This window comes from Macaca nemestrina, chromosome 7 (assembly GCF_043159975.1).
Source record: "Macaca nemestrina isolate mMacNem1 chromosome 7, mMacNem.hap1, whole genome shotgun sequence".
Lineage (NCBI taxonomy): Eukaryota > Metazoa > Chordata > Mammalia > Primates > Cercopithecidae > Macaca > Macaca nemestrina.
Window position 1 is genome coordinate 78,787,695 of NC_092131.1, and position 12,013 is coordinate 78,799,707.

A 12,013-nucleotide genomic window follows, 5' to 3' on the forward strand; every position below is an offset into this window, starting at 1 on the left:
GTTGGTGGAGGGACAGTCACATCGATCAATAGACCAGAATAGGGAACTCAGAAATAGACACATACAAATATGCCCAAGCAATTTTTGAGAAGGGTGCAAGAGCAAGTTAATGGAGGAAAGATAGCCTTTTCAATAAATGATGCTAGGGCAATTGAACATCCATAGGGCAAAAAAATAAACCTTGAGCTGAGTCTCATGCCTTTTATATAACAATTAGCTCAAAATAGATCATGGACTTTAATGTAGCACATAAAACTACACGATGTTTAAAATAAAACATAGGAGAAAGTATTCAGGATGTAGGCTTAAGACAAAGAGTTGTCAGGCTTGACACCTAAAGCAAAATCTATAAAGCTAAAAATGAATAAATGTTTCTTCTTCAAAATTATAAATTTTACCTATGAAAGACTCTTTAAGTAGATGAAAATACAAGGTACAGATTGTGAGAAAATATTTGCAAACCAGATATTCATTATCTAGAATATGTAAATAACTCTTAAAAGTCAGCAATAAACTAAATAAAATACAACAAAAAATCCACTGAAAAAATGATAGAAAGATATGGAAGATATTTCACTGAAAAGGACACACATATGACAAATAAAGATATGCAGAGATGTTCAACATCATTAACCATTAGGGAATTGCAAAGTAAACCCACAATGACAAGAGTAAGAAGCCAAGCCCCAAAATGGGAAAAAATATTTGCAAAATATACATTTGATACAGGACTGTTATTCAGAATATACAAAGGAGGCCGGGCACGGTGGCTCATGCCTATAATCCCAGCATTTTGGGAGGCCAAGGTGGGTGAATCACTTGAGGTCAGGGGTTCTAGACCAACCTGGCCAACATGGTGAAACTTCGTCTCTACTAAAAATACAAAACACGAGCCCGGCCTGGTGGCACCGCCCGTGGTCCCAGCCACTCGGAAGGCTGAGGCAGGAGAATCACTTGAACCTGGAAGGCAGAGGTTGCAGTGAGCTGAGACTGCACCACTGCATTCCAGCCTAGTCAACAGAATGAGACTCCATATCAAAGCAAAGAAACAAACAAATAAATAAAAACAAAGGGAGGAAAACAAACAAACAAAAACACAAAATATACAAGGGAATCTTAAAACTTAACAACAAGAAAATGAACAATCTGATTTAAAAATGGGCAAAATGGGCACAGTGGCTCACGCCTGTAATCCCAGCATTTTAGGAGGCCGAGACGGGTGGCTCACCTGAGGTCAGGAGTCCAAGACCAGCCTGGCCAACATGGTGAAACCCCATCTCTACTAAAATACAAAAATAGCTGGGCATGGTGGCATGCATCTGTACTCCCAGCTACTCGGGAGGCTGAGGCAGGAGAATTGCTTGAACCCAGAGACAGAGGTGTGTAGTGAACTGAGATCATGCCACTGCACTCCAGCTTGGGCAACAAGAGTGAAACTAGAAAAAAAAAAAAAAAAAAAGAAAGAAAAGAAAAGGGCAAAAGACTGCAGCCTGAACAAACTCTTAACAAATAAGATATACAGATAGCATATGACAAGATGTTCAATATGTGTCATAGAAAATTACAAATTAAAATAATGAGATATCACTATAAACATATTGAAATGGCCAAAATTCAAATCAGTGACAACACCAAATGCTGACGAGGATGTAGAGCAATTAGAATTCTAATTCATTGCTGATAGGAGTGCAAAATAATTTAGTCACTTTGGAAGACTGACAGTCTCTTAGGAAACTAAACATACTCTTAACATATGATACAGAAATTGTGTTCCTTGGTATTTACCCAAATGAATAAAAAAACTATGTCCACACACAAATCTGTACTTGCATTTTTTATAGCAGCTTTATCAATAATTGTCAGAACTTGGAAGCAACCATATCTCTCAGTAGGTGAATGAATAAATAACTAGTGGTACATCCAGAGAGTGGAATATTACTCAGCACTAAAAAGAAATGGGCTGTCAAGGCCAGACAAGACATAGAGGAAACCTAAATGCATATTAGTAAGCAAAAGTAGCCAACTTGAAAGAGTTATATACTGTGTGATTCCAATTATAAGACATTCTGGAGAAATCATAACTATGGAGACAGTATAAAGATCAGTGGCTGACAAGGGTTAGGAGGTGGGGAGAAAGAATAAATAGAGCACAGAGGATTTTTAGGGCAGTGAAATTATAAAGTATGATAATGCATGTCATTATATTTGTGTTACCATACCTTTGTACAACACCAATGGTGAATGCATGTTATACTTTTGTTACTATACCTTTTCTCAATACCAAGAGTAAACCCTAATGTAAACTATGGACTCTGGGTGATAATGATGTGTCAATGTAGGTTCATTGACTGTAACAAATATATCACTGTGGTGTAGAATATCAATAGTGGTGGCGGTTGTACATGTGTGGGGACAGGGGATATTTGGAAATTCTCTGTACTTTCTTCTCATATTCTCTGTGAACCTAAAACTTCTCTAAGAAATAAAGTTTATTAATATAAAAAAATACAAGATATCATATAAGCTTTTCAGAATGACTAAAATATAAAAGAGTGACAAGACCAAATGTTAACAAGGCGTCAGAGAAACTGGATAATTCATATATTGCTGGTGGGAATATAAAATGGTACAGACACTGTGGAAAACAGTTTGGCAGTTAAAGAACTAAGCATGCAACTACCACATTAACTGTCGATTACACTCCTGGGCATTTATCTCAGAGAAATGAAGACTTATGTTCATACAAAAACTTGTGCATAAATATTGACAGCAGTTGTATTTATCATCTTCCTACCCTGGAAATTATACAGACATCCTTTAACAGGTGATTGATTAAACAAACAGCAGAACATCCATACCATGGGATATTACTCATCAATAAAAAGGAAGGAAATACGAATACATGCCACAACCTGAATGACTCTCCACATAATTTTGCTGGATGAAAAAATCCTAAAAAGTAACATACTTTATGATTTTGTTTATATAACATTATTGAAATGGCAAAATTACAAAATAGAGAATACATTAATATTTGACAATATAAGGAGAGGGTAGAGGTGGGAGGAAGTGGATGTGGTTATATTTGGCAGCATGAGGGATCCTTGTGGTGATAGAAATATTCTGTATCTTAATACTGTCAATGTCAACATCCTGGTTGTGCTATTGTACTGTAGTTCTGCAGAATGTTATCATTGGAGAAAACTGGGGATAGAATCTTTCTGTATTATTTCTTACAATTGCATGTGACTACACAATTATCTCAAAATAAATAATTTCACTAAAAAGCAACCTGGATTCTGAAGACATATAAAGCAAAAAATGTTTCACAACTAAGAATCTTAATAGTAAAAGGCATCAGAGCATCTGAATCAACAAACTTAGAGGAATCAAAGTTGATGAGAGATCACAACAGACTCCATTTCAGACATTTCCCGCCTCTACTAGAATGCTTCTCAATTAATTCTTTAAAGAATATTTAAGTTAAAGTCATCAAGTTTCTACCTTTGTGACTTTCATGCTCAGCTGAATTGATTTTGAGGCTTATCTCCATGTATTTAATTAAGGCTATTTTGGTGGATTTCCGTAATTCTTCACATTGAGGAAAGAGGGTTTACTAGATATTTAATGTAGAGACGGAGAGCATTCTTTATAGGTCATTTCAAGGAATATATTTGCTTTTCACATAAATTATTCAGGTACTTGTATTGAAAAGATTCTACTTTTTTCCTTAAATGTACATAACTCAGGCATAGAAACAGGCACAATTTTTCCTTTTTATTTTATTTTTCAGTTATTAGCTTTCCTAACTTTTTGGAAACAACTGAATTCAGGTTTGATTACAAGTCAGAAAGATAAAAGAACTCATGACGTCTTGAGAAATCTAGGAAGTGCCATCAATACTGTTTTTACTTGTCTATCTTTACTTATCTCAACCAGTATTATTTTTGAGCTGAACCAAGGTTAAAAATGTAATTATGTTAAAGATTTCGAAGTTATTGAACATTTGTAGGGTCCACTATCATTTTCCCCTTTCCATTTGGCTGGTGATAAGCTTATTAAGAACAATTACTGTAGTTTGGTGATTCAACTGGTGGCTGGTCAGAAGTGATTGCCATGACTCACCTGTAAACTTCTTCTGACATTTTCCTCCAATTTTACTTGGATATGATATGACGAAGATGAAACAACAAAGCTAAAATAAAACAGAAGGTAGCTGGCTCTTCTAGTGTCCAAATCTGCACAATGTCTCTGTGGGTTTCTGAGAATATTTGCTTCCATATTACCTCAAAAGTCAAAAATTGAGTTACGCACGTTGACTACATGGAACCAGTAGCAGTATTACAGGTTCCTAAAAAGCCTACAATAAATGTCTGTATTTCAATTGGAAATATTAAATGTTGAAAATGGTATTTTCTTTATAAGCTAAGAGTTCTATTTTGCAAAACAACCATGTATTTTTTTCCCCTCTATTTTGGTTTGCTTTTACATCAAGGCCTTTATCAGAGCTTTTGATGTATCAGTATATAGAATGTTTAAATAAGCGAGTGGGTTGTTTGAAAAACATGTCAAGACTGGACAAAAAGGTGGGTGAATTTGGAAATGTCTTCTTAGGAAAATCATTGTTCATGCTGGCATCACAAATTGTCATGTTCCTAATATATAGCTATATACAGACACAGGGCCCAAATATATCAATTTTTGAACTATATGCTTTATGTTTTAAGGTGTCATTCCTAACAACAGTTATTATCATAAAGACAAAACATATGATTCCATCCTTGCCCTCGCAAGTGTGTCTTGTTTACAGAGTTAGTATTTTCTAAGACAAGATCTATTGAAACATATTGTTTATTCCTGCTTGCTAGTAGAAGGTTATTTCTTTCAGGAGATACATTAATAGATAGTTTTATGTATAATTATGACAAATAACACAGAGGGTTGATTACCTAAGATAATGCTTATTAAAATGTGAGACCTTTAGATGCAGTCTGGGGGATCCATTTAAAAATAGGACTATATTTATTAGAACTCTATAACCTTAAATTTGTAAGGAACTCAAAGTTGTCTTTGAAGCAGAGTGATTTAAATATTGGATATATTTGAATATAGCAATAAGTGTAGAAGCCCAAATATATGCTTCAGTTGTTCACTCAATTAATATCTAAACTTTAAAACAAACAGGTTACAAAGATACGCAGACAAATTAGAGTTATTTTGTAAAGAAAAGAGAAATCCGAGTGACATTAATTGATCTCAAATAAACTGGTGATATAAGTAGTTTATTCTTCCATTAAGGAAATGAAGAATACCATATCATTTGTCAACCAAACTGGGATATGTTTGAAAGTGAAATAGGCCTATTAGTAAACAAACAGGCATAAAGGCATAAAGTCAAAATAAGTATAAATCAGGGTATGTAGTTACCCGAAGAATTATTTCCTCATTTATTAATTCAACAGACACTTTGCTAAGTAATTAGGTAAAAAAAATGAAGAAGATAAATTCCTGTCCTCAAGATTAAGACCGTGTGGGTGAAACATGTATGCTTTTATTAGGAACTAAGATAGCTTTTACTAGGAACTAAGATAAAACTCTTTGTAAGGAGCACAAAAGAAAGATTTCTATCTCTTAAACATGATGGGAAAAGATACTGTTAAGCCATTAAAAATCCATAGAGTTGAGAATAACACTCTTACTCCCGTTTGACCGCTGGGGAAACTGAGGCTCATGCTACTCAGCAGGCTAATAGCAGCTTTGAGGCTAAAGCATACGGCTCCTTGAGTCCCATCTATAATTCTTCATTGCACTGTTATTCTTATGGGAATTGCCAGAAAGAAAAGATATGAAATTTGGTTTATATTTTTCTGGATACGAAGGATAGCATGAAACTTATTTGTGATTTATTTTCCTTGCAATGAGAGAGAAGGACTAAATGGCCACACTTAGTCACTTGTAACCTGCTTTCTAAAGCTTTGAGATATCATTTTTTTTTCCTTTGGAAGATGCTAACACAAATTTTTCTTGTGAGTCGAATCTCATGACAAGGGGAATTGCAATTTGCATACTGCATTACACTGAGTAACTGAGTCTTTCACTATACTGCATTAGAAGTCGAATTTTATTATATGCAAGTATAGCAAGAGCAGATTCAACTGTGTATACTTAACTGAAGTCCGTTATGAAAATATTTCTCGGAATGTGTTTTATTATATGTTAGAAACCTACTTGCTAGCAGGATGTTGTGCTAGCCCATAATATCTGCGGTGAGCATGCCATCGTGTAGGAATACACTCACTTAGGCACACATAAAGTCGTCAAGTTATTCTGCTATTCTTTATTTATCCATTGCTACTCATTTCATTATTTGTTTAGTTAACTCTTTTTTTCAACTCAATTCATAATATAACCATTAAATCAATCAAACCGACACTAATACCTGAACCCTGTTTTTAGTATCACTTCTTGTTGTGATTTTAGTATAAAAATATTAAGTCTTGGAGATGGCTTATCAGTTCAGTGTGTTTATTTGGAAGATAAAATTTTGAAAATAAAAAAATGGTAATTATAAAAAAGTAATAAAATGTACTCTGTTTGAAGTGGAAAGCGCAGCACTTAGACAAGACAATCGCCTACGTTCTGTGACAGGTGGATATTACATTAGATAAAAATGATAAGATTTAGTAGAATGAAGAATAACTTCCCCTTGACAGTGCCCTGACCCTTGACCTGTGGCCTGACCCTGTTGGCTTCACTAACACAGGGCAATTGTCACAGGTGTAGGATAAAAGACATTTCTGTAGAAGCTACCAACAGTTAGAGATTTATTTCTTTTGATGATCACTAATGTGCTGCTGGGATAAAACTGTAAATTCTGACCTTCTCTAAACTATAAGGACATAAAAATTTACTCGCAAGAAAGCAAAATTCTAAATACAAAGAGCTTTCTTTATTGTTTGGCTGGAAGAGCACTATGTAACAGAGAAGGTACATGCATTGGGGCAAAATGATGGCACTTGTTATTGTCATTACCCTGAAAACATGTTTCAAACATAATTGTGACACAGATCTAATAAAGAATACTCCATTTATCCCTGCATTTTTATCGTTATTAGTAAACTCTTACCATGTCATACCCTGGAAGTTTGTCCTATTCTGAAATGATTCTTTTGATTTATATGGTAATCACCATTTAAAAAATCAGTTCTTTGACTTTTATTTAAATTTTCTGAAAGTGGTAGCTTTGAGAGTACTTACGGATGATGTGGTAACAATTGTGATTTCTCATGAAAGTTAATGCCTCCTGCTGTAAGGAAATTTATTGTATACTCCTTTTTAAGTAACACAAGCAAGAAATTCAGAAAATACAGTGAAGCACAATGAGTGATGCGAATCCATGTTACAAGAGAAGAATATTGCAAGGGAAAAACAAATGACTGTGACATCCATTAAAGTGGGTAAATCCATGATTGAAAAGGAAAAAATACCTGCAGAAGAATGAATTTTACAGGTAAAATGAAAATGACTTCACAATTCATTAAAATAAAGCCAAAGCAGCAACCTGATAGTGTTTCCCAATGTTTTATCATGAAGGAAATGGAGTCAAGTTTTTGAACACTTGACACGATAAAGTGATGTATTTCACTATTCTTTTTAGGGGTCGAGGGGGATGTAACACAAGAATCATCCAAATGTTTGTCACTTAATGTGAAAAAACCATAACAACTTCCTTGCCATAATAGATTTCCAGGACCCAGTTGCTATTCAAAACTGTGTGAAAGGCATAAATTACTTTTAAATTCATTGAGGGTTATTATTCAGGTCATAGGTCTTGCCCTTCAACATTTTTTATCCACGGCGTGCTTTGATGACACAAAATTGGTATATGTAAGCTTTAGGATACTCAGTCAAGGAAAATACAAAGATTATGTTTATCGTAAAGTGATTCTATAGGTAAACTACTTCAACTGGTTTAGTAAAGGTGTAGCTAAATCCATTTGTTTCCAAAATATCACACTTCCTTTTTATTAAATCATGAAAATAAGGGATTATAATCATGTAACTTATTGTCATGCATACTTGCTATAATAATGCCTTCTTCCCAGACTACCATCGTTGCAAATGTGATGAGATCATCAGGTAACAGTGTAGGATATGAAGGCTTAGCGTGCTGTGTTGTTAGCACATTAAAAAAAGAAATTGCTGGGATAATTAACAACTACCTATTTGTCTGTGGGATGCATTCATTATGGCTCTACAAATTGGAGGTCTCCAAAATCTGTGCAATAAAATTTACTCTTTGTTCAGGAAGTTCCCCTTGGATTTGGGGAAAATTCTGGTTTGCTGTGTCTATTGTAATTGTGACAGGCAGTTGACATGTCTCATAGTCTAAATGTAGTGGCAAGCAGGGGGTGGTACAATGATGAAAAAACTGCCATTCATTCTTGTGCAAAGGAAAGGTGTTTCTTAGCATATTCCAACCTATGTTCAGACTGGAGTTGGGTCTTTGGGGTTGAAGGTCAAATCTGTGAGGTCAAAGCTATTTCTTGTCAATCTTCGTTCACTAATGACACATGAATTGGAAATTAGAACAAAGTAAGTAAAACGAATAGCCAGAAGGTGAGTGTCTGTTTTATTACTCAGAAGAGCTGGGAAATCTGGCCAATTGTTGCCCTATGTGGCTTGAATGACAGTTGTTAAGTTGAAAAAGGGACAGTGTGATGGGAATGCCACTTTAAATCTCAATTACCTCCTCCACTCCAATCAGCTTGGTAGAGCTTTAATGAAGTGCAATTCTCTGTCCTTTTCCTCATACTTCTATCTCTAGAATAAGCCTCACATTCAAGTTTGACAGCAGTACAATCAGTTTTCCATTCATCACTGGCCCTGTTTTAACCCTGCTGAAAAAGGGCCTAATGTACGTGGCAGTGATGGCAATTAGGCAGAAAAGTAATATTAGAAACAGACAAAAGCCTGAGTCTTTTAGCATTACAGGTGTTTTTTTTTTTTTTTTTTTTTTCAGCCCGTTCTAGACATAAAGGAATAGGCAGTGTTGTTAAGTTCCCTTCTTCAGTCTTCTCTTAAGCTGAAAGTCCAACGATTTCAAGATTCAATTAATTAGAGACATGGAGAGCCAAAGTACAAGGTAAAAGCTAAGTTCTTTCTAACTGAAGACACACTTAGTAATTGGCCCCTTATTCAAATGGATATCTTCTGGGTGTATGTTTAATAAGGTTGATAAAAACTCGTCATTTCCTCATTAGGATAGCACATGAATACACTCTGTATGTAGAAAAGAAATCTTAAAGAGAACAAACAGGAAAATATCAATCTGTTAAATATAGGAATGTAAAACATAAAAATTCAAAAGCCTGAGAACTATAACTTTGCAGGATGGTGCGGGGCGGGGGGTGGGTATGTTAAATGCATTGTGTGTGTGTGTCTGCACGCGCGAATGAATGAGTGTGTAAGCTGAGAATTTTTTTTTTAAGACAAATCTTGGCTCTTCAATCAGTTTATCTAGGAATGTAAAATATTTAAGCAGTTGAGTTTTATAACCTGGATCAACGGTGTTTACTATGACTTTAAAAAAAAAAAAAACACAAAGATGGATGACACATTTAAATGGCTTTCTCATATGGAAACAAAAGCAAGGTTTCCAAATCTATACATTTGTGTCTGCATGTGTAAGTATCCATGTAATAACCATGCGTGTATCTTTACACAGAAAAGTCACATACATGTGTTTAGGTACCCACAATGTATTCTTTTATCTAATTCTGTTTGTAAGTGTGTCCATACAATGTGTGAAATCTTAGGAAACAGAAAAGTTCATATATTTTTGCACGTGCATTTAATTGTTATATATGTTTTCCTAACGGTTCTTTTTATGCCAATTTAAAAAATGTCAGCCAGGTTGGGGTGTTTTTTTGTTTTGTTTTGTTTGATAGATTCCACAGGAACATGTGGCATCGGTGTAAGGATCTTGTTTAAGAGAATGGAGGCTTGGAGGAAAAAAAAAAACCAGATGCAGCAATTAGGCGGCTCTTGCTGCTCATTGGGGAGGTGACACAAGTGGGTGATAGTGGCTTTCACCTCTCACACTCCCTTCTCTCCTGCCTGATTCCTAGAACAATCCCTGTCAGAAACACTCTTTGAAAAAGGCTGCATTAGACAATGGCTCTTCACCCTTATTTTACGCTTTAAGTAGTGGAGCAGAATGCTGTAAGGGGCTGAAAACAAGGCGTAATCTGAGAAAGACGCGCAGGCATTGTTATAACTGTGAAAACCAGAAGAGCCCCTTTCAGAGCCGTGACTGAAAGTGCTCGGAAGACCTTTAGTCCTTTGCACTCTCCCAATCACCAATTAGACAAACATTAACATCAATTAAGCTGTTATACGGCACAGGTTCCATATAATTACCTTAATGGGTTGACGCTTTCTTTAGCAGCAATTTCTTAAACAAACTTCATCTTTTGTGCAACAGGCTAAGAAAATTTTCAGCAGGGAGCATTTCCTTTTGTCAAGTTTTCTAAAGAGACAGCTGAATTGTTCTATTTAACAACAAACACCTTCACTAAGGACCCTCGTCTTGTCCCCGTTCCCACCACATTTGACTACTAGGCTCAAAGCTTATTAACCATCAGAGACAAAAAAACGGACTGGCCAGGGGAGCCCAGACACATGCAGGGCGGGCAGTACACAAAGGACCAGTGAGTCTGGCACCGGTTTGCAAGCAGACCCTCGGAGAAAGCACCAATTGAATTAGTTGCCTATTTAGTATCCAAAGCGCCAGATCCGTCCTTACCAAAAGCACAAAGAAAATGAAATAGAAAAACAGGATCTTGCTCATAAAACAAGACAAATCTGTCTAATTTATTTTGTACCAGTAAGTGCTAATTAAATGCAAGCTACTCAGATTCTTCCTGTTCCTGCCTCACCTAATTCGCTTAGAATCACGACAATGCCAGTCTGATTTTTCCCCCTGTTTAACAAACATTCATTTGAAATGTACTCAAATACAGCTATAAAAATACAACCCTTATATCACTTCTATTTTTACTTTATATAAAGTCCATGTGTTTTTACTCTGTTGTGAAATTATTTGGTGGGGGGAGCTCTTGGCAGAAACAAGTCCTTAAACTATCCTTGTGCATCATAATGAATAAACAACTTGAGATGCATATAATGAACTATAATTGTCCCCCCCCTCACAGGGTTGGAGTAATGTATGTAACCAAATTTCACAGCAATTCATTAAAAGTCAGAAGCCTGACTCTTCCATGTACAGTTTTTAAAGCAGAATGTGGTTAAAAAATAAAATTAAAAAGTATAAAATATGTACTAAATACTTATAGCAAACCAAGAAATGTTCTCTCTCTCTCTCTCTCTTCCGTTCTCTCCTTCACATCCTTACTGCTCATTTTCACATACCTGATTATAACAATAACCTTGGGAGCAGGCAATTCATTTTACATCTTTAAGGTCAGTGCTTGGGCTCCAAAGACAAGTGTTTGCTCCATTTAGTCCTGCCCTAGTGAAACCCCAACCCCTCTTTGGGTCAAAAGCTCAAGACCACAAAATTAAAAGATGATGTTGAACTTACGTTTAGATTTTGATCGAAGGCCACTGCCACCCATGGCCAGAGGACTTTACAGGGGATGAATTCCAGACACAGAAAGATATGCAATTACAAAATAATGCTTCTCAATTGTATTGCCAAAAATTCGCATTTTAAAAAATATGTATATGACTGGGGTTAATTTATCTACAGTATCAAATTGGTAACCTATTTCCTGAAAAGTTTTATGATTATAAAATAAAATTATGATAACCTCACCGAAAGTTCTCCCTTAGTAAATTTATAAAGTGATGTTTTTCATTCTAATATTTGTCTATTATTTATTAAAAATTAGTCTTTTTCACTAAATTTATACTTTATAGTTAAAAAACATAATTTCAGCGTTCCTGGATTACTAACTATCTTGGTGTCTCATGACATTACTTTAAATAT

At 35.3% G+C, this 12,013-nt stretch overlaps 2 long non-coding RNA genes across 2 annotated transcripts in view; one reads left to right on the forward strand and one right to left on the reverse strand.

Annotated features, from left to right (window-relative positions):
* The window catches only part of LOC112425953 (uncharacterized), a 43,283-nt gene extending 32,524 nt beyond the window's left edge, over positions 1 to 10,759 (reverse strand). The window contains exon 1 of the long non-coding RNA XR_003017180.2: positions 10,423 to 10,759. This is a non-coding gene — a long non-coding RNA (uncharacterized lncRNA). The remainder of the gene's footprint in view (positions 1 to 10,422) is intronic.
* LOC105477912 (uncharacterized) overlaps positions 9,019 to 12,013 on the forward strand; it is a 34,403-nt gene continuing 31,408 nt past the window's right edge. Inside the window, exon 1 of the long non-coding RNA XR_003017179.2 lies at positions 9,019 to 9,145. This is a non-coding gene — a long non-coding RNA (uncharacterized lncRNA). The remainder of the gene's footprint in view (positions 9,146 to 12,013) is intronic.